Consider the following 26,471-nt stretch of genomic DNA (forward strand, 5'->3'; position numbering starts at 1 on the left):
TGGAGAAGATGAGAGGGAATGGGGTCAGTAGTGCATGTAGTTGGATGAGAAGAAGAGAGGATCCTGGAGACTTCTTCTTCTGTGATGGAATCAAATGTGGAGAGTGAGCCAGGGGAAATGCAGGGAGGGATTGGAGTCACTGAACTTGGTGGTTGGGAGCGGATTTCCTGACGGATGTTATCTATTTTCTCTATAAAGTGGGAGGCCAGGTCATCAGCACAAATATCTGTGATAGGGGATTTTGCGTTTGACCTGAGGAGGGAGTGAAAGGTGTCAAAAAGTTTCTTGGGGTTGTTGGATAGTGAGGAGATCAGGGTGGAGTAGTAGGTCTGTTTGGCAAGGTGAAGGGCAGAGTTATAGGTTTTTAACATAAGTTTGAAGTGGCTGAAGTCTTCTGATGTGCGAGTTTTCCTCCAAAAGCGTTTAGCACTCCTAGAGCATCGCTGAAGAAATTGAGTTTGTGATGTGAGCCAGGGCTGTTTCACTCTGTGTTTGGAGGTTCTGAGGGTGAGGGTGCTACTTGGTCCAGGGTGCTTCTGAGACTGTCATTGTAGTGGTGTACAACCAGACCAGGACAGGAAAAAGAGAGGATTGGGGACAGTGATGAGTGTAGGGAGTCTGAAAGTGTATGAGGGTTAATGGCTTGAGGATTTCTGACTGAATGGTAGGTAGGAGTGTGCTGGGGTGGGTGAGGATTTATGAGTGTAAAGGAGAGAATGTTGTAGTCAGAGAGGGGAAGCGGTGAGTTATTTAGGTAGGAGATTGAACCGAGCCAGACAAAGACCAGGTCAAGGGTGTTACCGTCCTTGTGTGTCTCAGAGGTTGAGAGCGGTGAGAGGTGGTTGGTGATAGAAGCTGGGACGCAGATGTGGAAGTAGGGCTGTTGATGGGGATGTTGCAGTCTCCCAGGATAAGGGTTGGGAGTTCTGAGGACAAAAAGTGTGGCAACCAGGCTGAGAAATGGTCCAGGAAGTGGGTGGGTGAGCCTGGGGGCCGATATATGACCGCTACTCTGAGGGATAGGGGACGAAAGAGCCTGATGGTGTGGACCTCAAAAGAAGGGAATGAAAGTGACGGAACTGGCGGGATGACCAGGAAAGTGCATTGTGGGGACAGGAGTATGCCGACTCCACCACCAGGTCTGTTTGTGGGTCTCTGGGAATGGAAGAATTGTAAGCCACCATGAGAAATGGCAGCAAGGAAGACAGTGTTAGAGTCCTGGATCCAGGTTTCAGTGAGGGCCAACAGATTTAGAGAGTTGTTCAGAAAGTAGTTGTGCAGAAAGGGAAGCTTGTTACATACAGACCATTGATTCCAAAAAGGCACAATTGAAAGAGAGAGAAGAGGGAGTGCAAGTAATATTAATAAGTTTAGTATAGTTTTGATATGAGGTAGGGTAGTGGTTGAGGTTGGGGGATGGTGGAACGTGGTTGGGGAATATGTCCCCCGAAATCAGTAGTAGTTGCAAGATAAAAAGCAAGAAGTTTTTGAAATTGTATGAAGATTTTTTGTGCAGTGTGTTTGGGCAAGATGGACTGAGGTTTTTCAGGAAGGTGAGAAGTGCATGGGAGCTCTACATGGGAGAGGGAAGTATAGAGGGGCTGATGTGTATGAGTCGTGATGGAGGGTGGTGGTGCAGTGAATGTGGATGGCAATGGAACATAGGAGGATAGAAATAAAGCACATGGATAAAAGGTTGAGCAGAGTGTGGGTTATCTGACTCCTGCCCTGACTAACTGCCATGGAGTAACTGCCTTTAGCTTGATGCTTAGCTAATGTGATGCTTTTCTGAATGCATGTGGCCCCACACATGCGTGCACCCCTAAGAATGAATCTAATGTTATAGGCCCCAGTACAGGGAGAGAAGAGCGGGATTATGGGAGCTGGTTGGTTATAAATTAGCGACAGCTGCTCAACACATCCTGGTGTGGAGAAGGTGATCAAAGACGTAGTCTTGATTACATCTCTATACTATAGCACCTCTCTTGAGATAGCATCTATAGAGATCCCCCTTGGATCTACAACAGTAAGTACTGGGAACCATGTAACTGCTGAATTCTAGCAAAGGAGTTGAATGACATGATTACCATTCAGGCTGCTTGCTGACATTGAATAGAGTGAAAAGACATGCAAGGTAGTTCAGTTCAGAGGTAGAATGACATGATTGCCATTCAGGCTGTGGAGGTCCCAATAATTGGCAGTCCCAAAAATTTGCCTCCCAACATGTGCTGCATGTGTAAGTAAAAGTAGAAGGACTAGAACGACATTGCATAACAATCCAAAAATAACTCTATAAAAAATATGATTTCTCCCAGTCACTGAATTTTTTAATATTAGAGAAGCTTCTTCAGAATATTGTAAATGTAAATATCAACATTTTACCAGTCGACACCCCAGCAATCGGTAAGTTGTTTGCTCTCCTATGAATAGGTCATAGCCTATTATGTTGGTAGAAAACATTTAAAGGAGTTATCCAGGACATTTTATATTTTAACTATGGGCCTAAAAACAAAATGGCAGGTAATTGGAAGCGCAAGCAACTTCCTGCCTGTTCGACCGGCTGCTGCCAGCAATTCAGCTGCTCCACATCAAGAGAAGAGCTCTTTCTCTTCCGGGCTGATCTGTCAATGGCACATCACTTCCAACGTTATGCTGATTGACAGCCAGCTTCCAAAGTTAGGCAGTTGGAGCTAGCGGTCAATCAGCAAGGCGTCAGCAGAGGTAATGAGAAGCCACTACTCTGTTGATGTGGCATCAGCGGAATCAGCTGAATCGCTGGCGGGAGTGGTCTGTGACCACTCTGTGACTGCAGAAAATGGCGCTGGGCACAAGAGGTAGGTAGTTAGCAACTACTTGCTTGTTAGTTCTTTGGACAATAGTGAAAAATTGCAATAGTCTTGCATAACCTCTTTAACCATTGTAACCAACTTGATAAGGCTGCATCTTCTTGTGACTGGATTTGTCTGAATCTTTCTTTCAATTACAACGCTTTTTTTGTGGATAATACATTTGATCTTACTGAAGAATTTTCATCCACGTAATTACAACAGCCTGGTCCAATTATTTGGCACATGCTTAATTGACTTGCTGTGAGATAATCTAACACAATAGTGTGTTGATTGAGCACTCTGGCATGAAATACTTCATTGATAAAGATATACAAATTAATGCAGCAAATGTTTAATCCTTAACAATGTCTAAAAATTTAGCTAGTTGTTCATTATTGTGTGCATATTATTGAAAAAAAATAAACATATTCTCCTCTCGTGGAGTTTTCATTTATAGCAGGTCCGGTCGTCATTAGAGATGATCCAGTCTGTAAAGATTTGAATTCAGAAAATCTTTCAAATTTGTTACAGAGATGTGAAAAGATGTTCAATGTAAATTGAATGTTCCTTAAGATTGTTAAAAAAATAAAACTCACCTCACCCGCCCTTAGGTTCCCAGTGACTCATTCTCTTTGTAGTCAGCATCTAGAAAGATGCATGTCATGATGTCACGATGTGCACAGTGATGGCACAGTGAACAGGGACGAGAGAGGCCTAGTTGAGTCAGAAGCTTGGGCATGAGCACAATGTTGAAAGACAAAATGAAGAGCAGCACAGGAACAGACGGCAGGCAGTCATGTCAAAATGTCATGTGAGGCCTCCTCACTGACTAGTCCTCATACAATGTCAAGACAAAAGTCTTGATCCCTTCATGGTGCTTGAAGCACTGAAGGCCAGACAGAATTTGTAAAGAAGAATGAAGGCCTGCTGAAGATCAGACAGAAACTAAGCTCAAGACCAAACCATAACTGAGAGGACCAAGCGAGGAACTGAGACAAAAAAACAGAAAAGAGATAGAGACCAGACAGTAACTGAGCCCTGCACAGAAGGCGAGGGTCAGGTGACATCATATTTGGTTTCTTTATCCTTTGTTTATCATGTTCTGCATTCTGGAGAGAAAACCCAGAGCATAATAAGGCACAGTCAATTCATATCAATTCATTTTGATACAAAGGAAAATTTCTGAATTTAAGTTTTTATTTACTCAATCTTTGTACAATTGGGAATGTACTAGAGATTTTAGTTCAGCTCTCTGTTCATTGCATTGATTATTGACCTAAGTCAATGTCATTATCAGATATGATCCAGATGACTAGATTTCATTTAGATATTATACAAATCCAATCATAAGAGAGAAATTAGTGTAAGAATCTGTTTGGTTTGTTATTATCCACCATTTTCTTGTGGAGTTCTGGCTGATGGTCTTTTTCCTCTGGTGCTGGGTTTGTCTTGGGTCAGGTGTTGGTTTCACTCTTTATTAACCAGCACCTGTCTCCCAGTCCTTGCTGGACAACAGTGTTAATCTGCTTGAGCTCTAGATTGGTGCTTTGCTTAGTGTTTTGTGTGTGTTTTGTGCAGTAATATTACCTCTGGTTCTGCTAGCCTTAGTTTCTGCAGCCTTCTATGTGATTTCTATTAGGAGGTGACCTGTTTCTGTACCCAGTCCTTAGTTCTTTTAGGGTACCCCTTATCTATACAGTAGGTCTTCACTTGAGATTAACCTAGGATCATCGGTGGGTCTATTCGCAAGGAATGGGTCGCCCACTCCATCATAGGGTTTCAGCCTAGTCATAGTTCAGGATCAGTTTTCCCCCTTCTACCTTAGTCCTGTGTTGCAGATCCGTAACAATTAGTATGCACTCACACCGCATACAATACATGATTCTGTCAGGCTAGTAAATAATAGTAGATTTCATGAACTTGGTGTTGTTTTGGGGTAATGATAAAAATCGATAAATGGAATTTCAGCATAATTCATTAATTGCATAGAATGAGGGTTAAGTCTGTGTCAAAAATCATTGCAGTAATCCACCTCTATAATTGTCTTTTCAAGAAGCTTCCACTATAAAGGCTTTAAGTTTCAGCTTCAAACATGATGGCCAATATTTCTGAAAAAAACATATTTTACATATTTTAGACAAAATAAGTAAAGGCACAGCCATTATAAAATTGGTGCTTTTTGGCCCACTGACATACCGCTGATTTAAGGCTTAACTTTGTTTCTTTACATACTGTTGATTTAAGGCTTAACTTTGTTTCTTTTTTTTTCTATTTGACACCAATCTTATCTGTGACTTTTCAAATTCGACTCATGAAAAACACAAATATTGCCTCATCTCAGAACACATCCCAATTGTAAAAAAAGGCAATATTTAACTAAAAAAAGCTTGATAAATGTGGTCCAATGTTCAATATTGTGCAGATTTTGTAAAAATGATTAAACTGTAACTGTAATTTCAGGTAACTTTTCAGACTAGGCTGTCATGTAAATGTACATGAGGAACAACATTATTACCTGCCATAAAATTAAACCAGTCATCACTATTAATTGGAGACAGGTACAGGTGCATCTCACAAAATTTCAATATCATCGAAAAGTTAATTTATTTCAGTTCTTCAATACAAAAAGTGAAACTCATACATTATCTATAGTCATTACAAACAGAGTTATCTGTTTAAAGTGTTTATTTCTGGTAATGTTGATGATTATGTCTTAAGGTACCGTCACACTAGACGATATCGCTAGCGATCCGTGACGTTGCAGCGTCCTCGCTAGCGATATCGTCCAGTGTGACACGCAGCAGCGATCAGGCCCCTGCTGTGCTGTCGCTGGTCGGGGAAGAAAGTCCAGAACTTTATTTGGTGGCTGGACTCCCTGCAGACATCGCTGGATCGGCGTGTGTGACACCGATCCAGCGATGTCTTCACTGGTAACCAGAGTAAACAATGGGTAACTAAGCGCAGGGCCGCGCTTAGTAACCCGATGTTTACCCTGGTTACCATCCTAAAAGTAAAAAAAACAAACACTACATACTTACCTACCGCTGTCTGTCCCCGGCGCTGTACTCTGCACTCCTCCTGTACTGGCTGTGAGCGTCGGTCAGCCGGAAAGCAGAGCGGTGACGTCACCGCTCTGCTTTCCGGCCGCTGTGCTCACACAGACAGTACAGGAGGAGTGCAGAGCACAGCGCTGGAGGACAGACGGCTGTAGGTAAGTATGTAGTGTTTGTTTTTTTTACTTTTAGGATGGTAACCAGGGTAAACATCGGGTTACTAAGCGCGGCCCTGCGCTTAGTTACCCGATGTTTACCCTGGTTACCGGCATCGTTGGTCGCTGGAGAGTGGTCTGTGTGACAGCTCTGCAGCGACCAAACAGCGACGCTGCAGCGATCCGGATCGTTGTCGGTATCGCTGCAGCGTCGCTAAGTGTGACGGTACCTTTACAGCCAATGAAAACCCAAAAGTCCTTATCTCAGTAAATTAGAATACTTTGTAACACCAGCTTGAAAAAATGATTTTATCTGTTATTTGCAAACTAGGTTTTGGTATTTTTGGCAGTGTGGACAGCTGCCAAATCCTGCTGGAGAATGAAATTTCCATCTTCAAAAAGCTTGTTTGTCAGAGGGAAGCATTAAGTGCTTTAAAATTTCCAGGTAGACGGCTGCGCTGACTTTGGTCTAGATAAAACATAGTGTACCTATACCAACAGATGACATGGCTCCCCAAACCATCACTGATTGTGGAAACTTTACGCTAGACCTCAAGCAGCTTGGATTGTGTGCCTCTCCACTCTTCCTCCAGACTCTAGGACCTTGATTTCCAAGGTCTAGTGTGAAGTATCTACAATCAATGATGGTTTCGGAAGCCATGCCATCTGATGGTGTAGGTCCACTGTGTTTTATGAATACCAAAGTCAGTGCATCCATCTACCAGGAAATTATAGATCACTTCATGCTTCCCTCTGTGACAAGCTTTTTAGAGTTGGAAATTTCATTCTTCAGCTGGACTTGGCACCTGCCCACACTACCAAAGGTACCAATACCTGGTTTGCAAACAAACAGTATCACTGTGCTTGATTGGCCAGCAAACTCGCCTGACCTTAATCCCGTAGAGAATCTATGGGGTATTGTCAAGAGGAAGATGAGAGACACCAGTCCCAACAATGCAGATGAGCTGAAGGCTACTATCAAAGCAACCTGGGCTTCCATAACACCTCAGCAGTGCCACAGACTGATTGCCCCCATGCCATGCCACATTGATGCAGTAATTGATGCAAAAGGAGCCCCGACCCAATATTGAGTGCATTTACTGAACATAAATTTCAGTAGACCAACATTTTGGATGGTAAAATCATTTTTCAAGCTGGTGTTATAAAGTATTCTAATTTACTAAGATAATGACTTTTGGGTTTTCAGTGGCTGTAAGCCATAATCATCAACATTAACAGAAATAAACACTTGAAATACATCACTCTGTTTGTAATGACTCTATATACCGTGCCCTGCGAAAGTATTCGGCTCCCTGGAACTTTTCAACCTTTTCCCACATATCATGCTTCAAACATAAAGATACCAAATGTAAATTTTTGGTGAAGAATGAAAAACAAGTGGAACACAATTGTGAAGTTGAACAGAATTTATTGCTTATTTTAAATTTTTGTCGAAATTCAAAAACTGAAAAGTGGGGCGTGCAATATTATTCGGCCCCTTTAACTTAATACTCTGTTGTGCCACCTTTTGCAGTGATTACAGCTGCAAGTCGATTGGGGTATGTCTCTATCAGATTTGTACATTGAGAGACTGAAATTCTTGCCCGTTCTTCCTTGGCAAACAGCTCGAGCTCAGTGAGGTTTGATGGTGATTGTTTGAGAACAGCAGTTTTCAGATCTTTCCACAGATTCTCGATTGGATTGAGGTCTGGACTTTGACTTGGTCATTCTAACACCTGGATACGTTTATTTGTGAATCTTTCCATTGTAGATTTTGCTTTATGTGTGGGATCGTTGTCAAGTACATGACTGATTATTCTGATTTGTCACATGAAGTAATAGATATGCTACAACTATCTGTACATTAGCTTTATGTAATGTCCACAACATTGAACAAATAGCTGAACTTTTTGATGTTTTACAGATTTATAATTTGATGCAGTGAGCATTCTTAATAAACAAACTAAAGTCCATGCTAAGTCTCTCAATCAACATACTATTGTCCCAGATGAATTCACAACAAGTCCAGATAATCGGACCAGCCTTTTGTAATTATGTGGATGAAATTATTTTCAGAAAGAGTGAGACCACACAGGCAGACTGCCATATGCGGCCTAAACACCACTCTACCACACTGGCCAATGGTCATTTAATTATGAAGCAGCACCAAGTAGCCATTATCTCTCGCAGGCCACATACACTCAGCCGTAGAGTACATACCCACATTGGTGAGGCTTTGAAATTAAAAAGGACAATTTTATGACAAAGCATTTACAAGAATATGCACCCGAACCAAGTTGGCTACAATGGGTTAAATCAAGCCAACTAGATAAAAAGTGAATAGATTAGATGAATTGGTCGCCCTGGCTTATAGATCCGTCTGTTATTTGTCATCATTTGGGTGTGACTGAAAAGTAATAAATATATATTTAATAACAAAAGCACTACACTTTGTAAACGTACACTTAGAAAGCCACACAAAAGACTACATATATTGTTTAAATAATATTTTTATTATTTTGTTTTAAAGAGAAGCAATAATTGCAGTTATCAAAGAGAGGAAATCTTGCAGAAAATATTAAAATAATCAAATCATATCATATTCAGCTATGTGGAATATTCAAATGGAAAAATGGTCTTAAAATGTCAATAAATGTCAAACGCTAATATATGATCCTATGATTTTAAAGCTGTTAAAATGATTTCAAGGGATTTCTCCAAGATGACAATATATCTACAATAACCTATCATTATTTGATCATTGGGGCTTTCAATGCCAAGCACCACTTAATTAGCTTGGGCTATTCTTTGGTACTGCAGATGAGGGGTAAGTCATCAATATCATAGTCCTCAACAACCTCTTTATGGATTAATATCTTTGTTAAAACTGTGTTGTTTGATTGTGGACCCTTACGCTCCTTTGGTGAAATTTATACTTATCGTAATTGACTTAGCTCCGATCGGAATAAGCTCATTGATCTATGGCTACATTGAGTCTTTCATTTCTGAAGAAGCTGGTTTTTGTGCGAGTCCTTATGGTGACAGAATATAGTGCTTTATTTCTTAGCCAACTTGTAATTTCAAGAGATCAACCAGATTTTCAAATGTTTGGATAATCAATAAAAAATCTTCAGACTCTACAATGTACTGTAAGTTTCTCCACTGTTTGGATTCTCTACAGTGTACTCTTCTTAGCTATTGGGAACTTTGCTAACTACTTCTCTACTATTATCTTTTCAGGTGACTTCTTAAGGAGACTAAAAGATGTAATATTCCATTTGGACAGATAAGTGTTGGTGAAAGTCCCTAGACAATTTGGTGTGTACCCCACTCCACTTTCTGTTGATGATGTTTACTGGTAGTCACTACACCTTAACCTTTAATTTCACTTGACTGAAATCATATCACTAGGTCAGTCTGTGAATATGAATAGAGTTGAGTGAATTTGTTCGGATTTGGTTGCCGAATATGAATTTGCCATATTCGCGCCATATTGGTACCCTATTCTTGCCGATTGCATGTTTGATGATCTGTTCCGATCATGATTTGATGATTCGGTAATTTCTACTTCCATTGACTCCAATGACGTTAGGCTGTGTTTGACGAATATTGCAAAAACAATATTTGCTGCCGATCGTATTCGGACCCAAATCCAGAAAAATTCGCTCAACTCTAATTATGAATAGGTGGAGCCATTTTTTGGCATTGGAGAAGATTCTGCCTTTCTCAGAAGCTCACACATCGGCATCCTCTGTATAACCAAATTACAGTGCTGTGCAAATTAATTGGGACAAATCAAAAAAATAAAATGTTATAATGCACTGTTACATACTAATTCTGATAATTACCTTTTTCCACTGGCTAGTTGACCAAGATTTATTTATTATATATTAAAGCTGGTTTGAATCACTGACTGGTAACCAACTTACGATTTTACTTAAAAAATGCTTTGACCCAATTAATTTGCACAGCACTGTACTTTTTTTTCTATTCATTTGAAAAATGTTTGCTTTTCTAGCACTTTCCATTGCTTTTCCTTTTCTATCAGTTCATTGCACACTATGCATTATCATCATTCCCTTCTTTATTTCTGCACGATAAGTGCTATGCTATCCACACAATTACATTCAGTTTCAGATTAGGTTTTAAATCTCTGTGATAACTTTCCTTTCTGCGTTTTATTCTTTTAACTACACAGTAATAGGCAATAGAGCTGTAAATTATATCAACTTTAGACTCAAAATCTATCACTAGCACTTTACCTCAATGATAGTAAAATTGCACAAAACAAAATAAAAGAAACCAGTCACGGTGAATTTGGAGTCTGATGGGCAGATATGATTGTACGGAGCAGGAGCAATGGAACCAAAAGTTGTACAGGTTTGTAGGAAAAGAGTCAGTATAATTCTTTTGATACGTAGGAGTTATTTTCACAGTCCTGATCAATGGTCCAGTCAATTGAATACGTGTGTTTGTTGTGAGTGCAAGTCGTTCATTAAATACCCCTACCCTATTGTATGACTGTGCGCGTATGGAGTATGGCTGCTATCTAGCGACAAATCTCTCAACGTGTCACACACGTATCAGCGTCTATTGCTGTGACCGCCAGTGCGGCGCCACGCGCCAGTGACCCACGTCTGGGTGCTTAGTGGTGCCTGCCAGCACGGCACAGTTCGCACTTCGGTGCTCTAATTATAAGAGTTGCCTAACACACCCTGTTGCGGTGTTGTGCCAGCAAGGGTCTAATCGGACTTCAATCCTAGTTGGGGTTAAGTTCGCTGACTGCTTGCTCGCCTTCTATGTGCGGTACCGTGACCCTGTGACGCAACAGGATCGCTTCCTTCACGTTGGGTGAAGTTTAACCCACGCGAGTATACTTATGAGTACCGCCATATAGTCCGTCATTACTCAGCAGCAGGTTCCATCTCTGCACGGTGGACCCCGGGCTACGAACGCACCGTACACTATCAGTCTTATTATTTGGTGCGTTCCGCTAGCCCTAACATTACACTAGCGCCAGGGTCTGGCTAGTGATGACAGACAAACAGCAATCCCTGCGGTGTATACAGCAGCTGGAGGGTAGGTTGGCGGCTCTCGAGAGCGCAACCTCAGCTGTGGATGTTACCGCAGTTGCTGTACAGGCTGCCAGCGTGGCTGCAGCAACTTTGTCCATTGCCACCCCTGTTCCGACATTTTCTCGCCTCCCGCTGCCAGAAAAATTTTCTGGTAATAGCAAATTTTGTAGGGGATTCGTGAGTCAGTGCTCTATTCATCTCGAGCTTCTGGCTGCACGTTTCCCCACAGAGCGGGCTAAGGTGGGATTTATTGTGTCTCTATTGTCGGACAGGGCGCTGGAATGGGCTACGACGCTGTGGGAGCGTGGCGATCATGTGGTGCAGAGTGCTCCTCTGTTTTTGAGCACTTTAAAACAGGTCTTTTTAGGACCTCAAGTCACCCATGACACTGCGCTCCAGCTGCTGGCATTAACTCAGGGTGAGTCCTTGGTCAGTCATTTTGCCGTCCAATTCCGCACTTTAGCATCTGAGCTGGAATGGTCGGATAAAGCTCTTATCCCCATATTTTGGAGGGGCTTGGCTGACCATGTAAAGGACGCTCTGGCCTCTAGGGAGATTCCTGCCACACTGGAGGAGTTAATAACAGTCTCCACTCGAATTGACCTCCGTTTTAACGAGCGGAGGTTAGAGCGAGCCCAGTGTAGGCAGAGGTTTCGGCTGGCTCCTACTTTCGCCAAACCTCTGGAATCTCCGGTCCTGGTTCCTGAGTCACATGAGGCCAGGGAAGTGTCGCAAGCGGGACCTAAGTCCCGGACCGCTTGTGCACTCAGGGTCTGTCATGTTTGCCAGCAGTCTGGACATTTAGCCACCAGATGTCCTCAGCGGTCGAGGAAACGTCAGCGTCTAGTGGTCGTAGGTGGAGGTACACTAGACACGGCGACGTTTGCCTCTAAATTGTCCTTTAAGGGGACAATTACTATAGGCTCATTCTCCCACTCGGTAGAGCTCTGCGTGGATTCTGGGGCGGAGGGCAATTTTATGTCTTCTGCCTTCGCCCAACGCCACGCAATACCTCTGGTTATGCTAGCTCAACCTGTAACGGTACGAGTGGTGAATGGGTCGACTCTGCCTTCACAGATAACTCACCAGACCATCCCTTTTACTCTGTCCATGTCGCCATCTCATCAGGAGATTATTTCCCTGCTCGTCATTCCAGAGGGAATTGATGAAGTCCTGTTGGGAGTACCTTGGTTATGGTACCACTCTCCTCATATCGAGTGGTCCTCAGGCAGAATTCTGGGATGGGGTGAATCTTGTGGGGGTAGGTGTCAGAGGGAGTGCGTTCAGGTAGCTACAACTGAGGTACCCGCAGATCTTTCCTCTCTCCCCAAGCAGTATTGGTCGTATGCAGACGTATTCTCCAAAAAGGCGGCGGAGACCCTTCCTCCCCTTCGCCCCTATGACTGTCCTATTGACCTCTTGCCTGGTGCTGAGCCTCCCCGGGGTCGAGTCTATCCGCTATCTCTCCCAGAGACGGAGGCAATGTCACAGTACATCCAGGAAAATCTGGCAAGAGGGTTCATCAGGAAGTCAGTGTCACCTGCTGGGGCAGGGTTCTTCTTCGTGCAGAAGAAGAGTGGGGAATTGCGTCCATGCATAGACTACAGGGGTCTTAACGCCATCACCGTTAAGAATAAATACCCTTTGCCTTTGATATCTGAACTGTTCGATAGGCTTCAGGGAGCAAGGGTATTTACTAAATTAGATCTGCGGGGTGCTTACAACCTGATTCGCATCCGTGAGGGGGACGAATGGAAGACGGCTTTTAACACCAGGGATGGGCACTATGAATATCTGGTGATGCCCTTTGGGCTCTGTAATGCCCCAGCCGTTTTCCAAGACTTTGTGAACGATATCTTCCGGGATATGCTTTCCACCTCGGTCGTAGTCTATCTGGATGATATTCTCATCTACTCTCCAGATATTGACTCCCACCGGAGAGATGTTTGCAAAGTCTTCGACCTCCTACGGGCAAACTCCCTCTATGCCAAGTTGGAGAAGTGTATGTTTGAGCAGGAGTCCTTACCTTTCCTAGGCTACATCATCTCAGCCCAGGGATTGGCTATGGATCCTGCCAAACTACAGGCTGTGATGGACTGGCAGGAATCCCATTCTCTTAAAGCGGTGCAGCGCTTTATGGGGTTCATCAATTATTATCGCCAGTTCATCCCGCATTTCTCAACTTTGGTAGCTCCCTTGGTTGCCCTCACCAAGAAGGGGGGGAATCCCAAATTGTGGTCTGAGGAGGTCTCCAAGGCTTTTATCTCTATAAAGTCACACTTCGCTAGCGCTCCCATTCTTCATCGCCCTGATGTTGATAAGCCATTTATCATGGAGGTGGATGCCTCTTCTGTTGGTGCTGGAGCAGTCCTCTTCCAAAAGGATGCTCAAGGTCGGAAGCATCCTTGCTTCTTTTTCTCCAAGACCTTCTCACCAGCAGAGAGGAATTATTCCATCGGGGACAGGGAGTTGCTAGCCATGAAGTTGGCTTTCTCGGAGTGGAGACATCTCTTGGAGGGAGCACGTTTTCCCTTCCAAGTCTTCACAGATCACAAAAATTTGGTGTATCTGCAGACAGCTCAGCGGTTGAATTCTTGCCAGGCCAGATGGTCCTTGTTCTTCTCCCGGTTTCATTTCACCCTCCATTTCCTTTCTGGGGAGAAGAACATTCGGGCTGACGCTCTCTCTCGCTCCGTTGTGTCATCTGCGGAGGAGGAGGAGCCTCGGCTTATTGTCCCCACCGAGAGTTTGAGAACCGTGGCCCCGGTTTCGCTGGAGTCTCTGCCCCCGGGCAAGACTTTTGTTCCATCTAGTTTGCGACCGGAGGTTCTCTCTTGGGCGCACTCGTCCAGGGTGGGTGGACATTTTGGTACTAAAAGGACATCAGAGTTACTGGCGAGGACATACTGGTGGCCGCATATGGCTCGTGATGTCGCGGAGTACGTTCGGGCGTGTGTCTCTTGCGCCAGGAACAAGACTCCTCGGCAACGGCCAGCTGGGTTGCTTTATCCTCTGCCCGTGGCTGACAGGCCCTGGGAGATGGTCGGGATGGACTTTGTGGTTGGCTTACCCAAGTCTCGTAATTGCACCATTATCTGGGTGATCACCGATCATTTTTCCAAAATGGTGCATTTGGTGCCTCTTCCATGGCTACCATCTGCACGGGCGTTGGCTGTCTTGTTTATCAAGCATATCTTTCGCTTACACGGTATGCCAGACAAAATTGTTAGTGACCGGGGTCCCCAGTTTGCGTCTCGATTCTGGAGGGAGCTATGTCGTCTACTCAGTATTGAGTTAAATCTCTCTTCGGCATATCATCCCGAGACGAATGGGTTGGTAGAAAGGGCCAACCAGACCTTGGTCACATATCTGCGACATTTTGTTTCTGCCAGACAGGATGACTGGGCATCCTTGCTACCGTGGGCAGAGTTTGCACTTAACAATGCCGTAGCCGACTCTACCGGTCAGACTCCATTCCTCTTAAATTACGGCCAGCATCCGCGTGTTCCTGTGCCCATGCCTGTGTCTTCCGCTGATCCCAGTGTGGCAGACTGGGCTGTGGAGGTACGGGACATTTGGGATCGCACGCAGGATGCCATTCGGGCCTCCAAGGAGAGAATGAGGTCCTCCGCCGATGTTCATCGGCGCCTTGCTTCGACTTTTGCCCCTGGCGACTTGGTGTGGCTCTCCGCCCGTAACATCAGGCTGCGAGTTGAGTCCACTAAGTTTGCTCCTCGCTACTTGGGTCCCTTCAAGGTTCTCGAACAGGTTAATCCTGTGGTCTACCGCCTGGCTCTTCCTCCACGCTTGGGTATCACCGACACCTTTCATGTGTCCCTCTTGAAACCCGTATACATGTCCCGGTTTTCCGAGTCATCTGCCGGGACATCGGGTTCGTCTACGGACGATTATGAGGTGAACGCTATTTTGGGGTGCAAGGTGGTACGCGGCAAAAAGTTTTATTTGGTGGATTGGAAGGGTTATGGTCCAGAGGACAGGTCTTGGGAGCCTGCTGAAAACATTCGGGCCCCACAGCTCATCGCTGCCTTCGAGCGTAGCGAGGCCCAAGGAGGGGGGGTAATGTTAGGAGTCGAGTTTCCTCTGCTGCACAGGGGGAATCTCGATCCGTCTCCGCTGCGGTCTCCTATTCTCCTCCAGCCGCAGTGGAGTCTGCTCAGCAGGGACGTCGCTCCCAGTGTCTTGCTCGCTCTCACTCTGTACAGAGAGTTACTGCTGCTTCTTCAGCTCCTGCCATTAAAGTCAGTGCTGGTCAGCGGCGAGCGGACTTCCCTGGGACTAAGTCCTTGTTTGCGCACACTGAGCATGCCCAGAGCTAGATCTCCCGTTGGAGATCGAGGGTCATGTGCTCTGGCTCTGCAGCGCATTCCATTGGTCCTCTTGGCAGGTCTTGGAAGGGCAAAGTTTCTGTGGCCACTTCCTGTCCTGCAATTATATAAACTGCGCATGACCGCACGGCCATGCGCTAGTGTACAATTGAATACGTGTGTTTGTTGTGAGTGCAAGTCGTTCATTAAATACCCCTACCCTATTGTATGACTGTGCGCGTATGGAGTATGGCTGCTATCTAGCGCCCGACAAATCTCTCAACGTGTCACACACGTATCAGCGTCTATTGCTGTGACCGCCAGTGCGGCGCCACGCGCCAGTGACCCACGTCTGGGTGCTTAGTGGTGCCTGCCAGCACGGCACAGTTCGCACTTCGGTGCTCTAATTATAAGAGTTGCCTAACACACCCTGTTGCGGTGTTGTGCCAGCAAGGGTCTAATCGGACTTCAATCCTAGTTGGGGTTAAGTTCGCTGACTGCTTGCTCGCCTTCTATGTGCGGTACCGCAACCCTGTGACGCAACAGGATCGCTTCCTTCACGTTGGGTGAAGTTTAACCCACGCGAGTATACTTATGAGTACCGCCATATAGTCCGTCATTACTCAGCAGCAGGTTCCATCTCTGCACGGTGGGCCCCGGGCTACGAACGCACCGTACACTATCAGTCTTATTATTTGGTGCATTCCGCTAGCCCCAACAGTGTTTTTACATTTTTTTGTAATTGCATTTATGCATGATGCATCAGCACTATATAGTCTAAATTGGTGAAGTGAAGTCATAAAAATATAGGCATAAATTAAATTTATGGGATCAAATAACTAAAAACTGTCAATGTAAGTGTCACATGGTCTGTCAGTATATACAAACCTTTTCTGAAAGGCCACAAAGGCTGCAATACCATTAAGCAAGAGGCACCACTAACCAAACAACACCATGAAGACCAAGGAGATTGCCAAACAAGTCAGGGACAAAATTGATGAGAAGTACAAGTCAGGGTTGGGTTAAAAAAATACTAATATCTGATGATCACCGTAAGCACCATCAAATTAATTATCATCAAATGGAAAGAACATGGTAACACAACAAACCTGCCAAGTGAGGGCCGCCCACCAAAATTCTCAGCCCAGGCAAGGAGGGCATTAATCAGAGAGGCAGCACAGAGACCAAATATTACTCTGAAGGAGCTGCAGAGTTCCCAAGCAGAGACTGGAGTATGTGTCCATATGACCACAATAAGCTGTACACTCCATAGAGGTGGCCATTATGGAAGAGTGGGCAGAAAAAGGCCTTTACTTACACACAAAAATTGTAAGGCTAGTTTTGAGTTTGCCAAAAGACGTGTGTTAGGACTGGCGGAATGCGCCAAATATAAATAAGAGGTGATATAAGATGCATTCGCAGTCCGGGATCCACCGTGCAGAGAAGACATCTGCTGCTCAGTAATGGCGGACTATATGGTGGTATTAAGAGAAAACACACACGGGTTAGCTTCACCCGGTATGAAGGAAGCGAACCCTGTTGTGTCACAGGGCCGCGATACCGCACAGAGAGCGCAAGCAAGGAGTCACAGAATTCTGCCCCAAAACTCAGGGTCAGAGTCCTTCGAGAGCTCCTGCGCTCGACACCACTGCAATGGTGTAAGGAGTAAACTAAACTAAAATAGGTTCAGTGCACTGGGTGCGCGCAGCGCCGCTCTGGCGAACACCACTAACCGCCCTAACTAGGGACAGGTAAGCGCACTGGTTGCGCACGGTGCTGCACTAGCTAACGCTGCTGATAGGCACTGTAGATTGTGCCTGGTGCTGGATGCCACTAACTGGCACTAGACAACTCCAACATTCGCAAACATTCATCAACACTAGGGATGGGAATGATTCAAAGCTTTCACCAGAACAGGCATACATCCACACACACACAAAAACTGATTTATACTAGCACATGGCCGTGCGGATATGCAAACCTTTTATAGCTGTAGCTCTCCAGGACCTTCCTAGTGATCCAATAGCCGCTACAGGACCTGAGAATGTGACCCCCAACCTCCAATGAGAAGTCGACCCGTGGGCATGCTCAGTAGGGGAAAAGCTGGAACATCTGCTCGCCACTGATCAGTGCTGGCTACAGGGGCTAAGCCTGGAAAGGCAGCAGTAACCAAGCACACAGTATCAGCTTGAGCCAGATGCTGTGATCGACGTCTCTGCTGAGCAGGTTCCACTGCGGCTGGAGGAGAATGGGAGACTGCAGCGGACATGGATAGAATCAAACTTTTTTTGGCCACCAAGGAAAATGCTATGTATGTTGCCAAGCAAACAAAATTCATCAGCCCCAGAACAGCATCCCTAGAGAGAAAAATAATGGTGGCAGCATCATGCTGTGGAGATGTTTTTTGGCATCAAGGACAGGGAAAATGGTCTGAGTTGAGGGGAAGATGGATGGTGCAAAATACAGGGATATTCTTGAGCAAAACCTGTTTCAGTCTCTCAGTGATTTGAGAATGGGATGGAGTCTCACATTCCAACAAGACAATGACCCAAAGCATACTGCTAAAGCAACACTCGAGTGGTTTAAGGGGAAAGGAGTAAGTGTTTTGAAATGGCTTAGTCAAAGCTCAGACCTTAAAGGGAACCTGTCACCCCGTTTTTTGAGATTGAGCTATAAATACTGTTAAATAGGGCCTGCGCTGTGTGTTCCTATAGTGTATGTAGTGTACCCCGATTCCCCATGTATGCTGAGAAATAACTTACCAAAGTCGCCGTTTTCGCCTGTCAATCAGGCTGGTCAGGTCGGGAGGGCGTGGTGACATCGCTGGTTCTTCCTCAGCTTTACGTTGGTGGCGTAGTGGCGTAGTGGTGAAGACACAGCGCGCGATCTGCGCTGTAATCCCTTGCATCAGTGGGGGCGGCCATCTTCCTGGGGCCGCGCGTGCGCAGATCGAGTGCTCTGCTGCACGGGGCTTCAGGAAAATGGCCGCGGGATGCCGCGCATGCGCATTAGAGATCGCGGCGGCCATTTTCCCAAAGCCGAGTTTGCATCTCGGCTTTGGGAAAATGGCCGCCGCGATCTCTAATGCGCACGCGCGGCATCCCGCGGCCATTTTCCTGAAGCCCCGTGCAGCAGAGCACTCGATCTGCGCACGCGCGGCCCCAGGAAGATGGCCGCCCCCACCGATGCAAGGGATGACAGCGCAGATCGCGCGCTGTGTCTTCACCACTACGCCACTACGCCACCAACGTAAAGCTGAGGAAGAACCACCGATGTCACCACGCCCTCCCGACCTGACCAGCCTGATTGACAGGCGAAAACGGCGACTTTGGTAAGTTATTTCTCAGCATACATGGGGAATCGGGGTACACTACATACACTATAGGAACACACAGCGCAGGCCCTATTTAACAGTATTTATAGCTCAATCTCAAAAAACGGGGTGACAGGTTCCCTTTAATCCAATTGACAAACTGTGGTCAGACATGAAAATTGCTGATCTCCAGAGGAAACCATCTAAGATGAAGGAGCTGGAGCAGTTTTGCCTTGAGGAATGGGCAAAAATCACAATGGCAAGATGTGGAAAGTTCATAGATACTGATCCAAAGTTACTTGCAGTTGTAATAGTCACAAAAGGAGGATCTAAAAAGTACTGACATTAGAAAGGGTGAATAGTTATGCACATTGAAGTTTTCTGTTATTTTGTCCTATTTGTTGTTTGCTTCACAAGAAAAGAAAACCAAATGTTCTCAGTTGTAGCATGTTCTTTACATGAACTGATGCAAATCTTAAAAAAAAAAACAACTGAAATTCCCGGTAGTAGGGTAGCAAAAGATGAAAAATGCCAATTGGGGTGAATACTTCCGCAAGTCACTGTACTATGTGTTATTGATATCCTATGGACCATTTTGTATGCTTTCCAAATCATGCAGTTGGCTAAATTAATCACATAAATTGCACAGCAAAAATTTTCAAATTAGCAAGCGTGAAACATGCTGCTATATTATGGTTTATTCTTACGTGCCCCAGGAGACATATTGCTTGTGAACTAATGACAAATGAGAGAACTAATGATACCGAATGTTGCAGTCTTAGCTTTTTTGTATAGTAGTTAGCACATGCATGGAATAGAGCATAAGAGAATAGGTAAGATGCACTATCTTACATTTTTATACTGCATACGCAGCTAACAGTTAAATTGTAGATTGTATTGCATTTTTGTGAATTGTTCTGTCGTGCGCACAAATTCACAATAAGTGCCGAGCTACTAGTTAGGGTATGTGCACACGTTGCAGATTCTCTGCGGATCCGCAGCGTTTTTTGCGGTGCAGAAACGCTGCAGATCCGCAATTGATTTACAGTACAAAGTAAATCAATGAGAAAAAAAAAATGCTGTGCACACTTTGCGGAAAATCCACTGCGAAAACGCTGCAGTTTAAAAGAAGTAGCATGTCACTTCTTTTTGGTGAATCTGCAGCGTTTTTGTACTCATTCCATTATAGAAAACCGCAGGGGTAAAAAACGCAGCAAATCCGCAAAAAAAAACGCAGAAAAAAACGTACAAAAACGCTGCGGAACTGCACAAAAAACGCAACAAATCCGCAGGTGCGTTTTCTGCCAGGAGAGGCAGAATCTGCACCAGAAATTCCTAAGGCTAATCCACAACGTGTGCACATAGCCTAAGCCTATGACTGCATTACCACTGGAGGCAGCCTGAATATGAACACATAGAGATAGCAAGAAGTGTCTACTACTGAACTCCAACAACAAAGGCAGTGGAGAAGCCTAAAGGTGACACTGCCTGTTTTGCATGAAGACCCCTGGTAGAGAAACTTTGATGCCCCCCTGAGAAGTGCCACCATGCTCTAACATTCAGGTGATTGTAAATAGTGAAAAGAACTGTGCCTTTAAGTTGCTGTTAGTGATAGGCAAACCCTTGGATTTTCAGTTCTGGTGGGTTCGGCTGCACCCTTGCAGCGCTGGAGTCCTGGGTTCAAATCCCACCAAGGACAACATCTGCAAAGAGTTTGTATGTTCTCTCTGTGTTTGCGTGGGTTTCCTCCAGGCTCTCCGGTTTCCTCCCACATTCCAAAAAGACATACTGATAGGGAATTTAGATTGTGAGCCCCATTGAGAACAGCGACGATGATGTCTGTAAAGCACTGCGGAATATGTTAGCGTTATATAAAAATAAAGATTATTATTTATTAGCTCGGTTCAGGTACCAGAACAGTACCAGGGACAAGGGCTTCAATGGAATGGGCGTAAGGTGACTATAACTTTGTTTGTTATTTTTAACTACATGTGTAAAACAGGGTATGGATTTTTTTTTTCAAATAAAGAATAAAGGACTTTACTCTGGGTGTTTTTTGTTTACAATACGACTATGGGGTTAGTAATGGATAGGCGTATTATAGATGCGTCTCCATTACTAACCTGTGGGCATGATGTCACCTGATAATAAAAAGGTGGCATCAACCCCACTTGCCATTGCTACAGAGCAAGTGGAAAGAGCTGGGCAAAGGTCCAGAAATAGCACATCTAATAGATGTGACTTTTATGGAGTGGCTGCAGGCTGCTATTTTTAGGCTGGTGGGGCAATATACATGCCCCCTTACAAGCCTAAAAATACCAGCTCCCACCTGTCTACTTTAGCCTGACTGGTTTTTACAAATGGGGAAACCTTACTCTGCTTTTTTTTACTTATTTATTTAAATAATTTAAAAAAATTGCATGGGAATCCCTCTATTATTGATAACCAGCCATGATAAAGCTGACAGCTGAGAGTTGCAGCCCACATCTGCCAGCTTTGCCTGCGCTGGTTATCAAAATAGAACAGATCCCTTGTCATTTTTTATTATTATCTATTTATTTAGAGCAGATTGAAGGATTCCATATTGTTACATCTTACTCCATCTGTGCAGATCGTTGTGTAGAACGGTATGTATTAATCATCTTTCTAATTTTACAACCGGTGTAATCTCCTAGAACTTGATTCACCATATCTCTGCAGGGTGGTTAGTACCAATCTTCTCGCCTACCCCCAGGTCTGCCACGTTACAGTGTCAATGTGTAATAAGGCAAACCTTATGACTAGGGTTGAGCGAAACGGGTCGTTCATTTTCAAAAGTCGCCGACGTTTGGCAAAGTCGGGTTTCATGAAACCCGATCCGACCCCTGTGCGGGGTCGGCCATGCGGTACACGACTTTCGCGCCAAAGTCGCGTTTCAATGACGCGAAAAGCGCCATTTCTCAGCCAATGAAGGTAAACGCAGAGTGTGGGCAGCGTGATGACATAGGTCCTGGTCCCCACCATCTTAGAGAAGGGCATTGCAGTGATTGGCTTGCTGTCTGCGGCGTCACAGGGGCTATAAAGGGGCGTTCCCGCCGACCGCCAACTTACTGCTGCTGATCTGAGCTTAGGGAGAGGTTGCTGCCGCTTCGTCAGAAGCAGGGATAGCGTTAGGCAGGGTCCATTAACCACCAAACCGCTTGTGCTGTAGCGATTTCCACTGCCCAACACCACCTTCGGTGTGCAGGGACAGTGGAAGCTACATTTTTTTTTTTTCCCCCTCAGCGCTGTAGCTCATTGAGCTGCCCTACAAGGCTCCCTGATAGCTGCATTGCTGTGTGTACGCCGCTGTGCAAACCAACTGCTTTTTTCAAAGCACAAATCCTCTTGTTCCTTCCTTTCTGCACAGCTATCTTTTTTTTTTGTCCACACTTTTTATTTAATTTGTGCATCAGTCCACTCCTTATTGCTGCCTGCCATACCTGGCTGAGATTACTGCAGGGAGATAGTAATTGTAGGACACTCCGTTTTGTTTTTTTTTTGTTTTTTTTGTGGGAGATTAAGATTGGCATTTCTGCTAGAGTGCCATCCCTGTCTGTGCCATCTCTCACTCAGTGGGCCATAGAAAGCCTATTTATTTTTTTGCTTGATTTGGGTTATAAAATCTACCTGAAAAAATCACTACATCAATCAGTGGGAGAAAAATATTGGCCTCAGGGCTTGTGTGCCACTCTTGACTCCTGTCTGTGCCATCTCTCACTCAGTGGGCCATAGAAAGCCTATTTATATTTTTGCTTGATTTGGGTTATAAAATCTACCTGAAAAAATCACTACATCAATCAGTGGGAGAAAAATATTGGCCTCAGGGCTTGTGTGCCACTCTTGACTCCTGTCTGTGCCATCTCTCACTCAGTGGGCCATAGAAAGCCTATTTATATTTTTGCTTGATTTGGGTTATAAAATCTACCTGAAAAAATCACTACATCAATCAGTGGGAGAAAAATATTGGCCTCAGGGCTTGTGTGCCACTCTTGACTCCTGTCTGTGCCATCTCTCACTCAGTGGGCCATAGAAAGCCTATTTATTTTTTTGCTTGATTTTGGTTCTAAAATCTACCTGAAAAAATCACTACATCAATCAGTGGGAGAAAAATATTGGCCTCAGGGCTTGTGTGCCACTCTTGACTCCTGTGTGTGCCATCTCTCAGTCAGTGGGCCATAGAAAGCCTATTTATTTTTTTGCTTGATTTTGGTTCTAAAATCTACCTGAAAAAATCACTACATCAATCAGTGGGAGAAAAATATTGGCCTCAGGGCTTGTGTGCCACTCCTGACTCCTGTGTGCATCATCACTCACTCAGTGGGCCATAGAAAGCCCTTTTTTTTTTTTTTTTGCTTTATTTGGGTTCTAAATTCTACCTGAAAAAATCAATAAATCAATCAGTGGGAGATTAATATTGGCCTTTGGGCTTGTGTGCCAGTCCTAAGCGTGCCATCTCTCTCTCTCAGATAGTGGGCCATAGAAAGCCTATTTATTATTTTTTTTATTGGGTTTATAAATTTTCCCTGGAACAAAAAAAAAAAAGTGGGAGATTAATATTGGCCTCTGGGCTTGTGTGCCAGTCCTGAGCGTGCCATCTCTCTCACAAATAGTGGGCCATAGAAAGCCTATTTATTTTTTTGCTTGATTTGGGTTATAAAATCTACCTGAAAAAATCACTACATCAATCAGTGGGAGAAAAATATTGGCCTCAGGGCTTGTGTGCCACTCTTGACTCCTGTCTGTGCCATCTCTCACTCAGTGGGCCATAGAAAGCCTATTTATGTTTTTGCTTGATTTGGGTTATAAAATCTAACTGAAAAAATCACTACATCAATCAGTGGGAGAAAAATATTGGCCTCAGGGCTTGTGTGTCACCCTTGACTCCTGTGTGTGCCATCTCTCAGTCAGTGGGCCATAGAAAGCCTATTTATTTTTTTGCTTGATTTTGGTTCTAAAATCTACCTGAAAAAATCACTACATCAATCAGTGGGAGAAAAATATTGGCCTCAGGGCTTGTGTGCCACTCCTGACTCCTGTGTGCATCATCACTCACTCAGTGGGCCATAGAAAGCCCTTTTTTTTTTTTTTTTGCTTTATTTGGGTTCTAAATTCTGCTTGTGTGCCAGTCTTGACTCCTGGGTGTGCCATCTCTCTCTCTCTCTCTCCAATTGTGGGCCATAGAAAGCCTATTATTTTTTTAGCTTGATTTGGGTTCCAAAATCTACCTGAAAAAATCACTACATCAATCAGTGGGAGATAAATATTGGCCTCTGGGCTTGTGTGCCACTCCTGACTCCTGTGTGCGTCATCTCTCACTCAGTGGGCCATAGAAAGCCTGTTTTTGTTTTATTTGTTTTCTAAATTCTCCCTGAAAAAATCATTTTATTTTATTTGGTTTCTAAATTCTTCCTGAAAAAATAATTTTATTCTATTATTTTTTTTTCCTAAAGTCTCCCTGAAAAAAAAAAAAAAAAAAAAACAGTGGGAGATTAATATTGCCCTTTCTGCTTGTGTGCCAGTCTTGACTGCTGGGTGTGCCATCTCTCTCTCTCTCTCTCCAATTGTGGGCCATAGAAAGCCTATTATTTTTTTAGCTTGATTTGGGTTCCAAAATCTACCTGAAAAAATCACTACATCAATCAGTGGGAGATAAATATTGGCCTCTGGGCTTGTGTGCCACTCCTGACTCCTGTGTGCGTCATCTCTCACTCAGTGGGCCATAGAAAGCCTTTTTTTGTTTTATTTGTTTTCAAAATTCTCCCTGAAAAAATCATTTTATTTTATTTGGTTTCTAAATTCTTCCTGAAAAAATCATTTTATTCTATTATTTTTTTTTCCTAAAGTCTCCCTGAAAAAAAAAAAAAAATCAAATCAGTGGGAGATTAATATTTACATTTGTGCTTTAGTGACAGTCCTGCGTGTGTGGCATCTCTCTCATTTGTTGCCACCAACAACAGAGTGTGTAACATTGTGCCTGATTTTCGTTGTGGTCTCACTCACCTGTAAAGGGGTAGCTAAATCATACTGAAGTTATAGCTCACCGTGTAATTTGTGTGACAGCAACAAATACCGTTAGTTTGTTTACGTTTTTAAAACAATGAGGAAGTCTGGTGGAAGAGGTCGTGGCCGGGGGCGTTCATTGTCAGCTGGTAATGAGGGTAGTGGTAGTGGTGGAGCATCAGCTGGTCGTGGGAAAAAAAATATTGCACCTAAGTCTGGAGCTGTGGAGCGAGGTTCGTCGTCTGGCTACACAAGGCCTCGAACGCTCCCTTTTCTGGGAGTAGGAAAACCGCTTTTAAAGCCGGAGCAGCAAGAGCAAGTTTTGGCTTATCTTGCTGACTCAGCCTCTAGCTCTTTTGCCTCCTCTCGTGAAACTGGTAAATGTCAAAGCAGCGCGTCGTTAGTGGATGTTCACGGTCAGGGACAAGTCGCTTCCTTGTCCTCTTCAGCAAAAACAACAACAGAGAAGAATGCAGCAGGCGACACAACGGGTTACTCCATGGAGCTCTTTACACATACCGTCCCTGGCTTAGAAAGTGAAGCAGTTAACAGTCCATGCCCATTACAAGTTGAATCTGACATGGAGTGCACTGATGCACAGCCACAACCAGACTACTATGCTGGTCCTTTGACTCAGACCACAACATTGCCCTCGCAGGGTAATGATCAAGAATCAGACCCTGATGAGACTATGTTGCCCCATCACGAACGCTATACCACCGACCGACACGGTGACACAGACGAAGTTGCACACGAGCTACAAGAAGAGGTAATAGATGACCCAGTTCTTGACCCCGATTGGCAGCCATTGGGGGAACAGGGTGCAGGCAGCAGCAGTTCTGAAGCGGAGGAGGAGGGGCCGCAGCAGGCATCAACATCGCAACAGGTTCCATCTGCCGGGCCCGTATCTTGCCCAAAACGCGTGGCAAAGCCAAAACCTGTTGGAGGACAGCGTGGCCATCCGGTTAAAGCTCAGTCTGCAATGCCTGAAAAGGTATCCGATGCTAGAAAGAGTGCAGTCTGGCATTTTTTTAAACAACATCCAATTGATCAGCGCAAAGTCATCTGTCAAAAATGTTCAACTACCTTAAGCAGAGGACAGAATCTGAAAAGTCTCAATACAAGTTGCATGCATAGACATTTAACCACCATGCATTTGCAAGCCTGGACTAACTACCAAACGTCCATTAAGGTTGTAGCACCCTCGGCCAATGAAGCTAGTCAGCAACGCAACATCCCTTCCGGCAGTGTAGGGCCACCATTTTCCGCACCACCTGCAGTATCTGTGCAGGTTTCTTTGCCAGGCCAAAGAAGTCAGGGTCAGGGAATCACCAGTTTTGTAGTAGGAAACACTGCATCTCGGGCACCGGCGGCAACAATACCATCTCCCACCGTCTCTCAGTCTGCCATGTCCACCGGCACCCCTGCTAGTTCCACGATCTCCAGCTCTCCAGTCCAGCTCACCCTACATGAGACTATGGTTAGAAAAAGGAAGTACTTAGCCTCGCATCCGCGTACACAGGGTTTGAACGCCCACATAGCTAGACTAATCTCGTTAGAGATGATGCCCTACCGGTTAGTTGAAAGCGAAGCTTTCAAAGCCCTGATGGACTACGCTGTACCACGCTACGAGCTACCCAGTCGACACTTTTTTTCCAGAAAAGCCATCCCAGCCCTCCACCAGCATGTTAAAGAGCGCAT

This window comes from Ranitomeya imitator, chromosome 6 (genome assembly GCF_032444005.1).
Source record: "Ranitomeya imitator isolate aRanImi1 chromosome 6, aRanImi1.pri, whole genome shotgun sequence".
Taxonomy (NCBI): Eukaryota; Metazoa; Chordata; class Amphibia; order Anura; family Dendrobatidae; genus Ranitomeya; species Ranitomeya imitator.